This window comes from Oncorhynchus clarkii, chromosome 17, assembly GCF_045791955.1.
Source record: "Oncorhynchus clarkii lewisi isolate Uvic-CL-2024 chromosome 17, UVic_Ocla_1.0, whole genome shotgun sequence".
NCBI lineage: Eukaryota > Metazoa > Chordata > Actinopteri > Salmoniformes > Salmonidae > Oncorhynchus > Oncorhynchus clarkii.
The window spans coordinates 69,301,954-69,317,694 of record NC_092163.1 but is presented as its reverse complement, the minus strand read 5'-3'; the positions used below and the strand labels follow the sequence as shown (position 1 = coordinate 69,317,694).

Sequence of the window (15,741 nt, the reverse complement as noted above, 5' to 3'; positions counted from 1 at the left end):
CTGCCGTTCCCTGCCCTACATCCACCATCAGCTATACAGTCATCAGCCATGCCCCTGCAACACACCCTCACTCAGAACCTCTCTCTCTCTCTCTCTCGTTCTCGTTCTCTGTTATTTAATGGTAATTACTCTACATCATCTAATAACACTATACTACTTAATGACAGTCACTCTCTGCAGCACAGCGTTCAACACCATAGTGCCCTCAAAGCTCATCATTAAGCTAAGGACCCTGGGACTAAAAACCTCCCTCTGCAACTGGATCCTGGACTTCCTGACGTGCAGCCCCCAGGTGGTAAGGGAAGGTAACAACACATCCGCCACACTGATCCTTAACACGGGGGCCCCTCAGAGGTGGTTGCTCAGTCCCCTCCTGTACTCGCTGTTCACTCATGACTGCACGGCCAGGCACGGCTGTTGACACAACCGTGTTAGGCCTGATCACCGACAACGACGAGACAGCCTATAGGAAGGAGGTCAGAGACCTGGCCGTGTGGTACCAGGACAACAACCTCTCCCACAACATGATTAAGACAAAGGAGATGATTGTGGACTACAGGAAAAGGAGAACCGAGCACGCCCCCACTCTCATCAAAGGGACTGTAGTGGAGCAGGTTGAGAGCTTCAAGATCCTTGGTGTCCACATCACCAACAAACTAACATGGTCCAAGCACACCAAGGCACTCGTGAAGAGGGCACGACAAAACCTATTCCCCTTCAGGAGACTGAAAAGATATCTCTTGGGTCCTCATATCCTCAAAAGGTTCTACAGCTGCACCATCGAGAGCATCCTGACGGGTTGCATCACTGCTTGGTATGGAAACTGCTCGGCCTCCACCGCAAAACTCTACAGAGAGTAGTTTATACGGTCCAGTACATCACTGGGGCCAGGCTTCCTGCCGTCCAGGACCTCTATACCAGGCGGTGACAGAGGAAGGCCTTAAAAATTGTCAAGGACTCCAGCCACCCTGGTCATCCACTGCTATCTCTGCTACCGCACGGCAAGCGGTACCGGAGCGCCAAGTCTAGGACCAACAGGCTTCTAAACAGCTTCTACCCTTAAGCAATAAGACTCCTGAACATCTAATCAAATGGCTACCCAGACTATTTTGCATTGCCCCCCCCCTCTTTTATGCTGCTGCTACTCTCTGTTATTATCTATGCATAGTCACTTTAATAACTCTACCTACCTACAGTACATGTACATATTACCTCAATTATTCGACTAACCGGTGTCCCCGCACATTGACTCTGTACCGGTACCCCCTTGATTTGAAGTGGTCACACAATGATTACTATATGTAGGCCTATGTGGTAGCTGTTTTGACCAGTGTTTCAAGCAATGCTTTTAAGCTAATGAAAGTAAACACTATTCAGCCACTCACCGTGTAAATATTTGTTTGCATGACAACATAAAACAGTTAAAATTATTTGTTTGAGCGGCAGGTCTCAAGGCAGGGGAGAGGGTACGGCACTAAATGAGAACAGATTAAAGCTGTGAAATCTGTACCAAACCCCCTCCCCAACACGTTACACAACCAATAGAACACAATGGCTTTCTGCGTGGCTGTGATTGTATTTCTGTCCCTTCGTGGCAGTCTGGTAAAAGAGTCTCATTGGAATTCATGAAATAGTTTTCTCACGGCGTAGCACTGTAAAATCAATATATTAACTGTGCCGGGGGGCTAACACTGTCAGGAGATTGTGTTTATGCACCCTGACCCGTTTCTCTGAGTGGCGTGCATTACATTTGAACCGGGGGAATTATCTCCGTACGTTTCAGATGATACACGATGATATAACACTATACATGGAGTGGCCCAGGTTGATCTTATTCTGGAATCTAGTACGTGTGCAGGCGTATGGTTGTGTGTGTAATTGTGAGTGTATGTGTGCATGAGCGCATGTTTCTATAAATATCTCTTTATGTGTGTTTCTGAATGTATATATTGTACTGTATGTATAGAGTACATGTATACGAATCTATGGGTGCAGTTTTGTATGTACATCCTGTGAGTGTGTGGATACTAACAGGGTATGTTTGAGCTGTGTGTGTGTGTGTGTCTGTATGTCTGTGTGTGTGCGTGTATGTGTTTTGTGATGATGGGCTTAGTGCTCATGTGGATGTGGCTGCCAAATGAAGATTAAATTAAGATAAAAATATAGGACGATGTGGCCTAGAGAGCCTGCAGGAAAAAGAGATGTTGTCTTCCTTTTATTTATTAGACTTTTTTTGGTTGATTACTTGAGGGGTTGATACCAAGAGTCACATTCCATATTTCATGTTATGCCCATAGTATGAAACATTATAAATAATTTATATGTTACAGGAAAATGTTTAAAATCAGGAAACAAGACAACATTTGAATTCAGACAATCAAACAGTAGCTATAAAGTTTACTACTATAAACCTAAACTGTTTGATTTGCAGGTTTGGGTTGAGTTACTGTCTCTTGACAACATCACTTGTTTCATGCTTTATGGGGCCAAGGTCACAATTTACATACAAATATTCATACTGTGACACAGTCATGGTCATAATTTACAATACAGATAAAGGAGCTGCCTTCCCTTTGACTGAACCACTCCCTACAGGAGGGAGAATGGGAGAGGCAGGCAGGGTGCTGAAAGGGAGGGAAGGAAGGGAGGGAGGGAGCCAGTAGGAAGGGAGTCTGGAGAAGGGAGGGAGCCAGGTGGGAGGGAGCCGGGAGCCAGGTGGGAGGGAGCCGGGAGCCAGGGAGGGAGGGATGGAGCCGGGAGGGAGGAAGGAGGAGGGAGGGAGCCAGGTGGGAGGGAGGAGGCAGGGAGCCAGGTGGGAGGAAGGAGGAGGGAGGGAGCCAGGTGGGAGGAAGGAGGAGGGAGGGAGCCAGGTGGGAGGGAGGAGGAGGGAGGGAGCCAGGTGGGAGGAAGGAGGAGGGAGGGAGCCAGGTGGGAGGAAGGAGGAGGGAGGGAGCCAGGTGGGAGGAAGGAGGAGGGAGGGAGCAAGGTGGGAGGGAGGAGGAGGGAGGGAGCCAGGTGGGAGGGAGGAGGAGGGAGGGAGCCAGGTGGGAGGGAGCCGGGAGGGAGGAAGGAGGAGGGAGGGAGCCAGGAAGGAGGGAGGAAGGAGAGAGGAAGGGAGCCAACAGGGATGGAGGGAGCCAGGTGGGAGCCTGGAGGGATCCTTAAGGAAGGGAGCTGGGAGGGAGGGAGCCGGGAGGAAGCCTGGAGTGATCCTTTAGGAAGGGAGCTGGGAGGGAGGGAGCCAGGTGGGAGCCTGGAGGGATCCTTGAGGAAGGGAGCTGGGAGGGAGGGAGCCGGGAGGGAGGCAAGCCCAGAGTCTCAGCTCCTGTTTGGGATTGACAAGGAGCCATAATATTTACAGAGACGGTAGATTGACTTCTGAGAGATCAATATCTGTTATGGCCCTGCATTCCGTCCTGAACCTGGGAGGTAATGGGATCTCTGCAACACTTGGCTAAGAGAACTTCATGCCTGTCTCTCTATATTTATCTCTAGTCTTCTCTCTCTCTCTCTCTCTCAATTGAATTAAATTAAATTAAATTAAATTTAAAGGCTTTATTGGCATGGGAAACATATGTTTACATTGCCAAAGCAAGTGAAGTAGATAATAAACAAAAGTGAAATAAACAATAAAAATGAACAGTAAACATTACACTCACAGAAGTTCCCAAAAAATAAAGATTAGGTTAGGAAGTGCAGCTCAGTTTCCACCTCATTTTGTGGGCAGTGTGCACATGGCCTGTCTTCTCTTGAGAGCCAGGTCTGCCTACGGCGGCCTTTCTCAATAGCAAGGCTATGCTCACTGAGTCTGTACATAGTCAAAGCTTTCCTTAAGTTTGGGTCAGTCACAGTGGTCAGGTATTCTGCCACTGTGTACTCTCTGTTTAGGGCCAAATAGCATTATAGTTTTTGTTAATTCTTTCCAATGTGTAAGTAATTATCTTTTTGTTTTCTCATGATCTGGTTGCGTCTAATTGGGTTGCTGTCCTGGGGCTCTGTTTGTGAACAGAGCCTCTCTCTCTCTCTCTCTCTCTCTCTCTCTCTCTCTCTCTCGCTCTCCACCTCTCGCTCTCTCTCGCTCTACACCTCTCTCTCTCTCTCTCTCGCTCTCCACCTCTCTCGCTCTCCCATTCTCTTCCCTGACTTCCTTTGATAACCTGAACAGACAATATAATGGTCAAATGTCAATAATTAATGTCAGAGCAATTGGAAACTTTCAAGTGTATTGACTGGACCATTAATTTTCTTGAGGCCGTTAGTGGGGGCAGAGCAGGCAGACAGACAGACAGACAGACGGGGGGAGGGAGGGAACGAGGGAGGGAGGGAGCCCATCTGTGGAAGCACCGAGCAAGTCAGCCTCATTATCTCCCTTTCCCCAATTTCCTCAAAGGGGAAATCATACACACTCATACTCACACACACACACACACACACACACACACACACACACACAGAGGACCCCAACCGGCACATCTAAAGGTCAGGTCAACCAGCCCTAAACTCATTCCCATAAAGGTGGAGGTCTATTAGGTCACAAACTGTGCATGAAAGCCATCCTTTTATTTCCCTGTGTAAATCACATTTCAGTGTCGGGGGTATGGAGCGTGTTACTGTGATTGCATCTGTGCACTCTCTACTGGTATTTATGAGGATATATAACAGCATATCGCTTAGTATTAGGAGAGGAGTTATCGGTCACTGTGGAGGAGTGCTGATGTTTGTTTGGGTTTGTGGGGGTGCATGCTTATATGTGTATCTACATGTCCAGGGAGTCTGTGTGTTGGAGTGAGAGGATGTGTGTGTGTGCTATTGATGTGCATGTTTACTCATAAGCAGCAGTCCCTGCGGTTATATCCGCGGGGCAGGTGGGTTTAGGGTCATGAAATACTGTATTTTGTGGAAGAAGAGCGGGTGGGTGGCGGTCATCGATAAAAAATATGCATTAAAAAATTCATACATTTATAATTCTTGTGCAATTCATATCTATAGGCTACATTGAGGTTTTTCGTTCATCATTTTGATCTGGTGTTAGTGCGTAGCCTAAGCTTCAGGGCCCAACTGTAGCGCGCCAAATACACGGCAATCACCAAATGCTTTCTAGAACTTGGGTAGAAAAGTTCATATCAATCCACTGAGGCAAAAAGGACAATCTCAGAGTTTAATTCAATAAGAGAAAATCGACTAAATGAAAAGTGGAAATGAAATAAAATGGAGGGACAGAACAGTAATGTCATTTTTGTGAAAGATTTTGTGAAGTGGTAAAAGAAATGGAAGCAGTTATGTTATTGTGAGGTGCTATACAAATTCAAGAGTCGTCAGACGGGAACTGTAGCCTACTGTTCAGATGGTTTAAATGGAATAGTAGCCTAACTGAAATCTGGACACTGGCTGTAGGTCTATAACCTCTCACATAGTCTAATATAACATTAACTCCTGCACAATTAAGCATTTCTTGCAGTAAAATGATACACCACATGTACATTTTGACTCATGAACAGGAGTGGAGAAATATGATTTATTTCAGAATCTTGAGAGAATGAATGCACAGTTAGGGATCATCTGTAAAGGTAGTATCTTTTATCAGCAACATAAAAGCTGACATTATTTCAAGCACACAAAATATGCATCCAGGCCGAACTGAAATCTTATCAGAAATATGTTAGGTGCTTTTCACTGCTTTGTATTTCCTTGAAACTGATGTAATTTGAACATTTTGCACAGAAAATGTTACTGATTTTCTTTTGTTATTGCATTTCCTCATCGGTCCCTAAACATCTGCAGTGCAAGAAAAGTTGAGATAAATGAGAAAACTTTACCGATGTCAACTAGATTGAAGCATTCATCGATTTATGACATTATTCAGGTGATCAAGGGTTTATTTAGTCTTCTAGGGAAGTAATGACAGAAGAGAGGCTGCATGTATCTAATTATAGATATGTTGACTAACATGGCCTCCCGAGTGGTGCAGTGGTCTAAGGCACTGCATCACAGTTGTTAACTGTGACCCTAGAGATCCTGGTTCAAATCCAGGCTATGTCGCAACTGGCTGTGACCGGGAGACCCATGGGATGGTGCACAGTTGTCCGGGTGAGGGGAGGGTTTGGCTGGCAGGGATGTCCTTATCCCATCGCGCTCTAGCGACTCCTGTGTCGGGCTGGGCGCATGCACACTGACACGGTTGCCAGGTGTACGGTGTTTCCTCTGACACATTGGTGTGGCTGGGTTAAGCGGGCATTGTGTGAAGAAGTAGTGCAGTTTGGTTGTGTTTTGGGGAACGCATGGCTCTTGACCTTTGCCTCTCCCGAGTTACAGCGACAAGACAATAATTACCAATTGGATACCACGAAAAAGGGGTCAAAAGTAAAAATGTGCAGACGGAGTCGAAAAGAGAACACACAGAAGGCTGTTGTATAAAACACCTGTCTCCGGATTACATCTTCAAACTAAGGGCAACCATGGCATCTGTGACAGAGAGGGAGAAGCGTCCATCCATGTAAGATAGTCTAGTTAGCTACATTTTCAGAAATTACACCTTAAGTTAGCTAGCTAGCTAACATTAGCTGGTAACTATTTCAATACAATGTTTATAATGTCAGTGCGACAACTGTCGATAGCCGTAGCTGGTAAATTCGCTCTGGCTATCTACTCTGATTTCAGAGCACTTTCGTCTGAGTGTGCCAGAGCGCAGAATAACTGATGCATTTATGAACGCTCAACACCCGTTGAATATGGCCAGTGTCAGTAAATGTTGGCAAAAAAGCGTAATTAAATTGTTGCCAAAAACACATTTGCAGTCACCAAAGCTGTGCATAACATAAAAACAGCCTAACCAGCTGCTCCAGGGCGAGTGAAATGAGCTGTTCTCTCTTTTGTCTCTGGAAGTAGCTAGAAAGCTAGCCAACATTAGCCAGTTAGCTTGGGTGCTTGACTGCTGTTGTTAAGTCAGAACGCTCGGATCAACTCTACTTTTCGTCCAGAGCGTCCAGTGTGCACTCTGAAAGCTCTGAGAGTGAAATGCTCTGAATTTACGAACAGCCAATCTGACATTGCCCAGAGCACACTCTGGCACTCCAGATTAAATTTACAAACACCTGTAGTATAAAGCAGCATTTAGTCTTAAAATCTTTGGTTGTTTAGTACATAGCCTCACATGTGAACCCTTAAATAGATGGGAGGGGCTAAAGCTTAAAAGGGTGTGAACGATGCTGAATGGGTGTAGACAGTTCTCTGCTGCCAATGCCTGAAATTAATTGCAAAAATCACTGAAGTCTTATATCTCCCTCATTAACTTAAAGCATAAACTGTCAGCTTACCAATCATTGCACCTGTACACAGCCTATGTGTAAATAGCCCACCCAACTACATCATCCCCATATTGTTATTTTTATTTTTTTCTCCTTTGCACCCCAGTTTCTCTACTTGCACATTCATCTTCTGCACATCTATCACTCCAGTGTTTAATTGCTAAAATGAAATTATTTCACCACTATGGCCTATTTATTGCCTTACCTCCCTAATCTTACTACATTTGCACACACAGTATATAGATTTTTCTATTGTGTTATTGACTGTATATTGTGTAACTCTGTGTTGTTTGTGTCGCACTGCTTTGTTTTATCTTGGCCAGGTCGCAGTTGTAAATGAGAACTTGTTCTCAACTGGCTTACCTGGTTAAATAAAGGTAAAATATATATTTTTTTAAAAGACAAAGAAGAGCTCTCCAGTAGGTACCCAAATATTCAGGGGCCATTTTCTCAAAAGAGAAGTTACAAGTTTATCAACTTTCAAAGCAGAATTACTTTCCCATTGTTCGACAGGTGTAGTGAATGATATACCATTTTCTAGCTCTGAGTCTTTACTTTTATCCAATGTAAAAAACACAATTTCGAATTTTGCTAAGACCAAATTGAGCCGGTCGGTCACGTATGTGTGTCTGTGTATGTGTTGTTCCCTTGAAAGGTCTATTGCTGTCACCTAACACACACGTGATTGGCTTACCTAATCCAGCCCCCTGCGATTGGCTGACCCCTCAAGAGAGTGTCACAACCGGACGCAGCGTTAGACCATAATCATACAAGCTTGACCTGACACATCATGGCACTCCCTGCCACGGTAACGCCTCTGAAGGCTGCATGGGCACAGGTTGCTAGGCAACATGCCACAGGAGCTTACAGATAGGATGGATGGAGAGTCGGAGACCAACAGGCAGAGAGGAGAAACATGGGAGAATTGGCAGTGACAAACATGGAGAACCAGGGGGTGACATGGTGCTCTTCCGTGGAAAACATCCCTCTCTTTCTACCCCTGTCTGAATCCAAAATCCCTTCCTTTCTGACAGCTCTCTCTCTTTCTCTCTTCAATTCTTTCTGCCTCAAGGAAGACTCTTCACTCTTCTGATGTGTAAGCGAATTAAAATGGGTTGTCATATCGTATGTTGGAGGCGAATGTACATGTACTGAGAAAAACAAGGACATGATCCTCCTTTCAACATGTCAGCGGTGTACTGCATCACGTTAACACAAACAACTTAATTACGCTGTGTTCATGGGGGGGAGTGGGGGGGGGGGGTGATGGAGTTAGGAACCCTTACTAGAAAAGACTGCAGTAAAAGTGTAGTAACTGCAGTCAACTGTCGTACTTTGGACTGCAGAATAGCTGTAGTAAAAAACGCTGTGTTATTTTGGATGCAGCATTTGCCACATAATGCACTCTGACTGCAATCTTTTTTCGTAAGGGATACCCTGCTCTAGGTTGTTCATATTGATACAAATACACTGCACCTTTACTTCCAACTACTTCATCCCAATTACTGTATGTATTTATTTATCTTGCTCCTTTGCACCCCAGTATCTCTACTTGCACATTCATCTTCTGCACATTTATCACTCCAGTGTTTAATTGGTATATTGTAATTACTTTGCCACCAAGGCCTATTCATTGCCTTACCTCCCTTATCTTACCTAATTTGTACACACTGTATATATACTTTTTCTACTGTATTATTGACTGTATGTTTGTTTATTCCATGTGTTGTTGTATGTGTCAAACTGCTTTGCTTTATCTTGGCCAGGTCGCAGTTGTAAATGAGAACTTGTTCTCAACTGGCCTACCTGGTTAAATAAGAGTGAAACAAAAAACAAATAAATACAAACTTGACAAATACATCTACTTGACAAAAAGTTTAGTTCAGCTTAGCATTAGCTTCTCCCTCACCTTCAACTCAGTCCCACCTTTGAGTAGCTTTTATATGTGTGTGTAACTGTTTGTAATAGCATGTTAATATGGGTGTATAATGAGGCATAATCTTAGTCTCACGACTGACACTAAATTCTTCCGCTGCTCTGTTGTTCGCAACAAACTTTAGTCTGAGACTACCATCATTGAAGTGATTTGTGGTGATGAGTAGGGCGAGAGGCGTTGTACAAAACAAAGTAATCAGTGGTTGGATCGTCTCTAACCAAATCAGACTATCAAAGCCAATGCCAAATTTTCTAAAACGCCTCTTTACCCATTTGTGTTCTGGCTATGGAACAATCCATCGGTTTCTGGACAAATCAGGCAGCCACGAATGTGTTCTCAGTCGGTGATGGATCGGGGACGTACTCAGATCCAAACTCATTGTGGATAAGAAACTAACATCTGTGGACGTGGAGTAGCATTTGGCTGGAGAATTGTTTTTGTATTTCAATTTTTTTAACCTTGCAAGTCAGTTAAGAACAAATTCTTATTTACAATGACGTCCTACCCCGTCCAAACATGGACCAATTGTGTGCCGCCCTATGGGACTTGCAATCAAAGCCGGATGTGATACAGCCTGGAATCGAACCAGGGACTGTAGTGACATTTCTTGCACTGAGATGCAGTGCCTTAGACCGCTGGGCCACTCAGGAGTCTGAGTAGCCAGGCAACCATACTCTATTTTATTTATATTGATATAAATACATTGCTTCTTTACCTGACAAATACACCTAGAGTATACTGTAAGTATGTTACTCCTATACAGTGGGAGTTTGTTGTTTGTCTCAGTGCATTGCCGTCCTGCCCATCCAACACCCCTGGCCAATCCCTGGCCTGACCTGAAACAGCCAACCAGGCATAGTTGGAGATGGACACAGAGAGACAGCCAGGGACAGAAACCACCATCAACTCTAATCAACGTGGCTGTCATGATTATGTCCAAGGTGCTTTAATCTGTGCCCAGGCAACAGGCAACTATTCCACAGAGCGACTATGACAGGTGGAGGCAGGATGGAGGGATGGAGGGGTGAGGGGGGGCTGTTTGGCCGCACACACCCCTGTGCTGTCGAAAACGTCAAACTGGCATCCTCTCTGAACCCTGGCCCTAGCAGAGATCTGAGACACAGTAGGGATTCACAAGCCAAATGGCAGGTGAACACTTAACACAACACAGTAGAGATTCACAAGCCAAATGGCAGGTGAACACAACACAACACAGTAGGGATTCACAAGCCAAATGGCAGGTGAACACAACACAACACCGCAATGCTACTATTCCATATCTTATTTGCCACTTGGCTGTGGTCATTGAAGAGAATAAATTCACTGTGGTAACTCACTGAGGTAAATAGGGGTTAGATAATGCTTTAACCTCAACGGCCTGAAACAAAGGACAGCACTATTCTATTAAAGGGAGTCTGATGAACTCATGGAATCCATTTTTATGTCTCCAGTACGAAGGAAGTTAGAGGTAGTTTTGTGAGCCAATGCTAACTAGTGTTTGCACAATGCCTGGAAGTCTATGGTATCTATTAGCATGCTAGCAGTTACTATAGATTTCCAGACATTGCGTTAATATTAGGTAGCAACTTCCTTCAAACAGCACGCAGAGACATAAAAATGGTATCCACAAATTCATCTCAATCTGGCGACGGAGAAGTAGACATAGGGCTTCATTGCCCTGAAGTATCCCTTTAAGTTCGGAGGAAAGAGGGATAACTAAGGTTCATGGTAGACTAAGCCTGCAGGAACACAATATAGGATTGGTTACATTCAATTTCCCACTACAAGACAATGACAGAGTTCTAATTCCAAATATTTAAATATGTGGGGCTTGAATATTTGATACCAGAATATCTGGCATTCTATAGAATGTGCATCAGGAACAATAACGTGTTTATAATACATATTGCTTTAATTCATTGAGATGTTGCAAGTGTATTGGAAGCATATACTATTTGAACCATTCATATCTAACCAAATGATGTTATTGTCCTCAGATTGAATAGCATATCCTAGAATAAAGCAGGATTCTGTAGAAAATAAACATTAAACCACAGCAAATTCTCCAGTGTTAAATCAACACTGACAGTCTTACATTTAACACTGGGCCAGTGTCTATACGGGGCCACACTTTTGAGTGTTAAATGAACACTGCTTAGTGCTGACGCTGTTAAACTTTGTCAGTGTTAGGGAATTAACACTTTCAGTGTTATGAAATTACACCTGATATAGTATTTTTAACACTAGGAAGTGTATGTAGTTTACACCAATGGTGTTATTCAATAACCAAGTGGTTATCTCTTGACAAGGTCATTCGGAGAAGAAAATCAACCTATACGCTGACTCGGTGAGTGCGTTTATAAGGAAATGCACTGGAGATGTTGTACCCACTGTGACTATTAAAACCTGCCCTAACCAGAAACCGTGGATAGATGGCAGCATAAGTGCAAAACTGAAAGCGCGATCCACCGCATTTAACCATGGAAAGATGTCTGGGAATATGACTGAATATAAACAGTGTTGTTATTCCCTCTGCAAGGAAATCAATCAAGCGAAATGCTAGTACACGGACAAGGTGGAGTCGCAATTCAACGGCTCAGACAAGAGACGTATACGGCAGGGTCTACAGGAAATCACTGCCTACAAAAAGAAAACCACACACGCCACGGACAGCGAAGTCACGCTTCCAGACAAACTAAACGCCTTCTTTGCCCGCTTCGAGGATAACACAGTGCCACCGTCGCGGCCCGCTAACAAGGACTACGCCCCATATTCAATCGCTCCCTATCCCAGTCTGTTGTCCCCACATGCTTCAAGGTGGCTACCATTGTTCCTGAAACCAAGAATGCAAAGATAACTGAACTAAATGACTACTGCCCCGTAGCACTCACTTCTGTCATCATGAAGTGCTTTGAGAGGCTAGTCAAGGATCATAACACCGCCACCTTACCGGCTACCCTAGACCTACTTCATTTTGCATACTGCCCCAACAGGTCCACAGACAACGTAATCGCCATCACACTGCACACTGCCCTATCCCATCTGGACAAAAGGAATACCTATGTAAGAATGCTGTTCATTGACTACAGCTCAGCATTCAACACCATAGTACCCTCCAAGCTCATCATCAAGCTGGAGGCCCTGGGTCTCAACCCTGCCCTGTGCAATTGGGTCCTGGACTTTCAGACAGGCCGCTCCAGGTGGTGAAGGAAACAACATCTCTATTTCGCTGATCCTCAACACTGGGGTCCAAACAAGGGTGCGTGCTCAGCCCCCTCCTGTACTCCCTGTTCCCCCACGACTGCGTGGCCATGCACGCCTCCAACTCAATAATCAAGTTTGCAGATGACACAACAGTTGTGGGGTTGATTACCAACAACGACGAGACAGCCTAAAGGGGGGAGGTGGGGGCACTCGAAGTGTGGTCTCAGGAAAACAACCTCTCAATCAACATCAACAAAGCAAAGGAGATGATCGTGGACTTCAGGAAACAGCAGAGGGAGCACCCCCCTATCCACATTGAAGGGACAGCAGTGGAGAAGGTGGAAAGTTTAAGTTCCTAGGCATACACATCACAGACAAACTGAAATGGTCCACTCACACAGACAGTGTGGTGACGAAGACGCAACAGCGCCTCATCAACCTCAGGAGGCTGAAGAAATTTGGCTTGTCACCCAAAACCCTGACAAACTTTTACAGATGCACAATCGAGAGCATCCTGTCGGGCTGTATCACAGCCTGGTACGGCAACTGCACCGCCCTCAACCGCAAGGCTCTCCAGAGGGTGGTGCGGTCTGCACAAAGCATCACCGGGGGCAAACAATCTGCTCTCCTTGACACCTACAGCACCCGATGTCACAGGAAGGCCAAAAAGATCATCAAGGACATCAAGAACCTGAGCCACTGCCTGTTCACACCGCTCCCATCCAGAAGGTGAGGTCAGTACAGGTGCATCAAAGCAGGGACCGAGAGACTGAAAAACAGCTTCTATCTCAAGGCCATCAGACTGCTAAACAGCAATCACTAACTCAGAGAGGCTGCTGCCTACATTGAGACCCAATCGCTGGCCACTTTAATAAATGGATCACTAGTTACTTTATACAATGCCACTCTAAATAATGGCACTAATAATGTTTACATATCTTACATTACTCATATCACATGTATATACTGCATTTTATACCATCTATTGCACCTTGCCTATGCCACTCGGCCATCGCTCATCCATATACTTATACGTAGATGTTCTCATTCACCCCCTTTAGATTTGTGTGTATTAGGTAGTTGAGGAATTGTTAGATTACTTGTTAGATATTACTGCACTGTCAGAACTAGAAGCAGAAGCATTTCGCTACACTCGCATTAACATCTGCTCCCTATGTGTATATGACAAATAAAATTTGATTTGATTTCAGTGTTGGGTTAAGGACATTACAATAATATTTTAATATTTACAAGTCTTTGCCACATGCTCTTATGTACGCATTCATGAAGACTTCAAGCCTGTCAGCCGCCATGCTCAAACTTTAATGAACATAACCATAGACCACTTAAACTGGTACAACATTTCCACTCACGGGTGGCCAAAAATACCTAATTGAAAGCCACACCCCCACTAAGCCACATCTTCAATATGATTTCCCTGTGTGCCTTGCCTTTTCGAGTGAATTGGAGAGTTACCACCGATGATGGGAATGGCGCCGGAGGGAATGGCAGTTATTTTACGGGCTCCTGACCAATTGTGCTATTTTGTATATTTTTGTGTTGATCTTCTTTTGTTTATAATGTTTCCATTATCGTTTTCTATGACCAAAAAAAGCTTCTAGACATCAACAGCGATCACTAACTTCGATTTGGTCAATAACTTCTACTTCAATGAATCGGAGGCGAAAGACATAAATGAAACGCTAATTAGCTGCAAATGTGGCTATTATAAAGAACTACAAATGCCATCATGATGATCTGGATGAGACTGCTGAATTGAGGCAAAGGTAAGAATTTCTGGATTACCTGTTAAGCCTACCCCCTCCTTTTTCGAACATTCTGTTAAAAATCGCGCAACTTTTCAGCGTCCTGCTACTCATGCCAGGAATATAGTATATGCATATGATTAGTATGTGTGGATAGAAAACACTCTGAAGTTTCTAAAACTGGTTAAATCACGGCTGTGACTATAACAGATCGTGTGTTTCATCGAAAAGCGCAAGAAAAACTGCTCACTGAAAGCTAAAAATAATATCCATGCGTCACTTTCATGGATTGTTAAAAGGGCACAAAATTAATTATGGACCTGCATGCAATTCCTACAGATTCCACACATTGTCGTCATTATCCGGGGAGTTTTTTGTTGGTAAATCCAACTAACTGGATTCCATTTCTTCCGGTCTCCGCCAGGATGTTTTGAAGTGCACATTTTCGGCCATTGATTTGAAGACGAGGAGCTATTGAATACACATCGCCCTGTGATCATTTTGATATATTATAAACGTTTACTAATACCTAAAGTTGGATTACAAAAGTATTTCGAAGTGTTTTGTGAAAGTTTATCGTCGACTTTTTTAATTTTAAAAAATGACGCTGCGTTTTAAAACAATGTTTTTTTCTGAATTACACAGCTTCCATAGATGGCTATTTTGGGTATATATGGACTGATTTAATCGAAAAAAAGACCCAATAGTGATGTTTATGGGGCATATAGGAGTGCCAAGAAAGAAGCTCGTCAAAGGTAATGAATGTTTTATATTTTATTTCTGCGTTTTGTGTAGCGCCGGCTACGCTAAATCTTTTGTTTACGTCGCATTCAGGCATTTTGGGGTGTTGCATGCTATCAGATAATAGCTTCTCATGCTTTCGCCGAAAAGCATTTTAAAAATCTGACTTGTTGGCTAGATTCACAACGAGTGTAGCTTTAATTCTATACCCTGCATGTGTATTTTGATGAACGTTTGAGTTTTAACGAGTACATTTAGCATTTAGCGTAGTGCATTTGCATTTCCAGGTGCCTAGTTGAGACATCTGCGTCTCAAGTAGGATCAAGAATTAACTATCTAATGTTTGCTAAATGTAGTAATAAATTGGCTAAATTTCTTTAAATGGACAATTCTGTGAACTTGTGCAAGTTTTAAATTGACACAATACCTGTTAGCAAAGGTATCAGCTAGAGATGACGTGCAGGAGCTTTCAGGGATTTGTAGTTTTGCATGATGACTACTTGAACGCTAATTAGCATTTTCAAATATGAGTGTAAATAGAGGCAAATAAAAATAAAAGTCACCTCGTCCGAGAGAGTTTTACACGGTTAACAAAACGCCAGGGTAAGCCTCCACGAAACACAGCCTAAAATCCCTTATGGGAAACGATTGAAAACATTTCCCTGTTTAACCACTAGGTTTTATGGGTATTATGACAACTCCACTGTGAGGCTCTATAGAGGCCGGTGCGCAGGCACCCTGGTGAGACTACAGAAGCAAAATTAAAAAATCTCCTCTTCTATTGGCGAAA

General features: G+C 43.9%; 1 protein-coding gene across 4 annotated transcripts in view; it reads right to left on the bottom strand.

The window, feature by feature from the left end:
• The window catches only part of LOC139371327 (voltage-dependent calcium channel subunit alpha-2/delta-2-like), a 279,472-nt gene that overhangs the window by 57,980 nt on the left and 205,751 nt on the right, over positions 1-15,741 (bottom strand). The window lies entirely within an intron of this gene.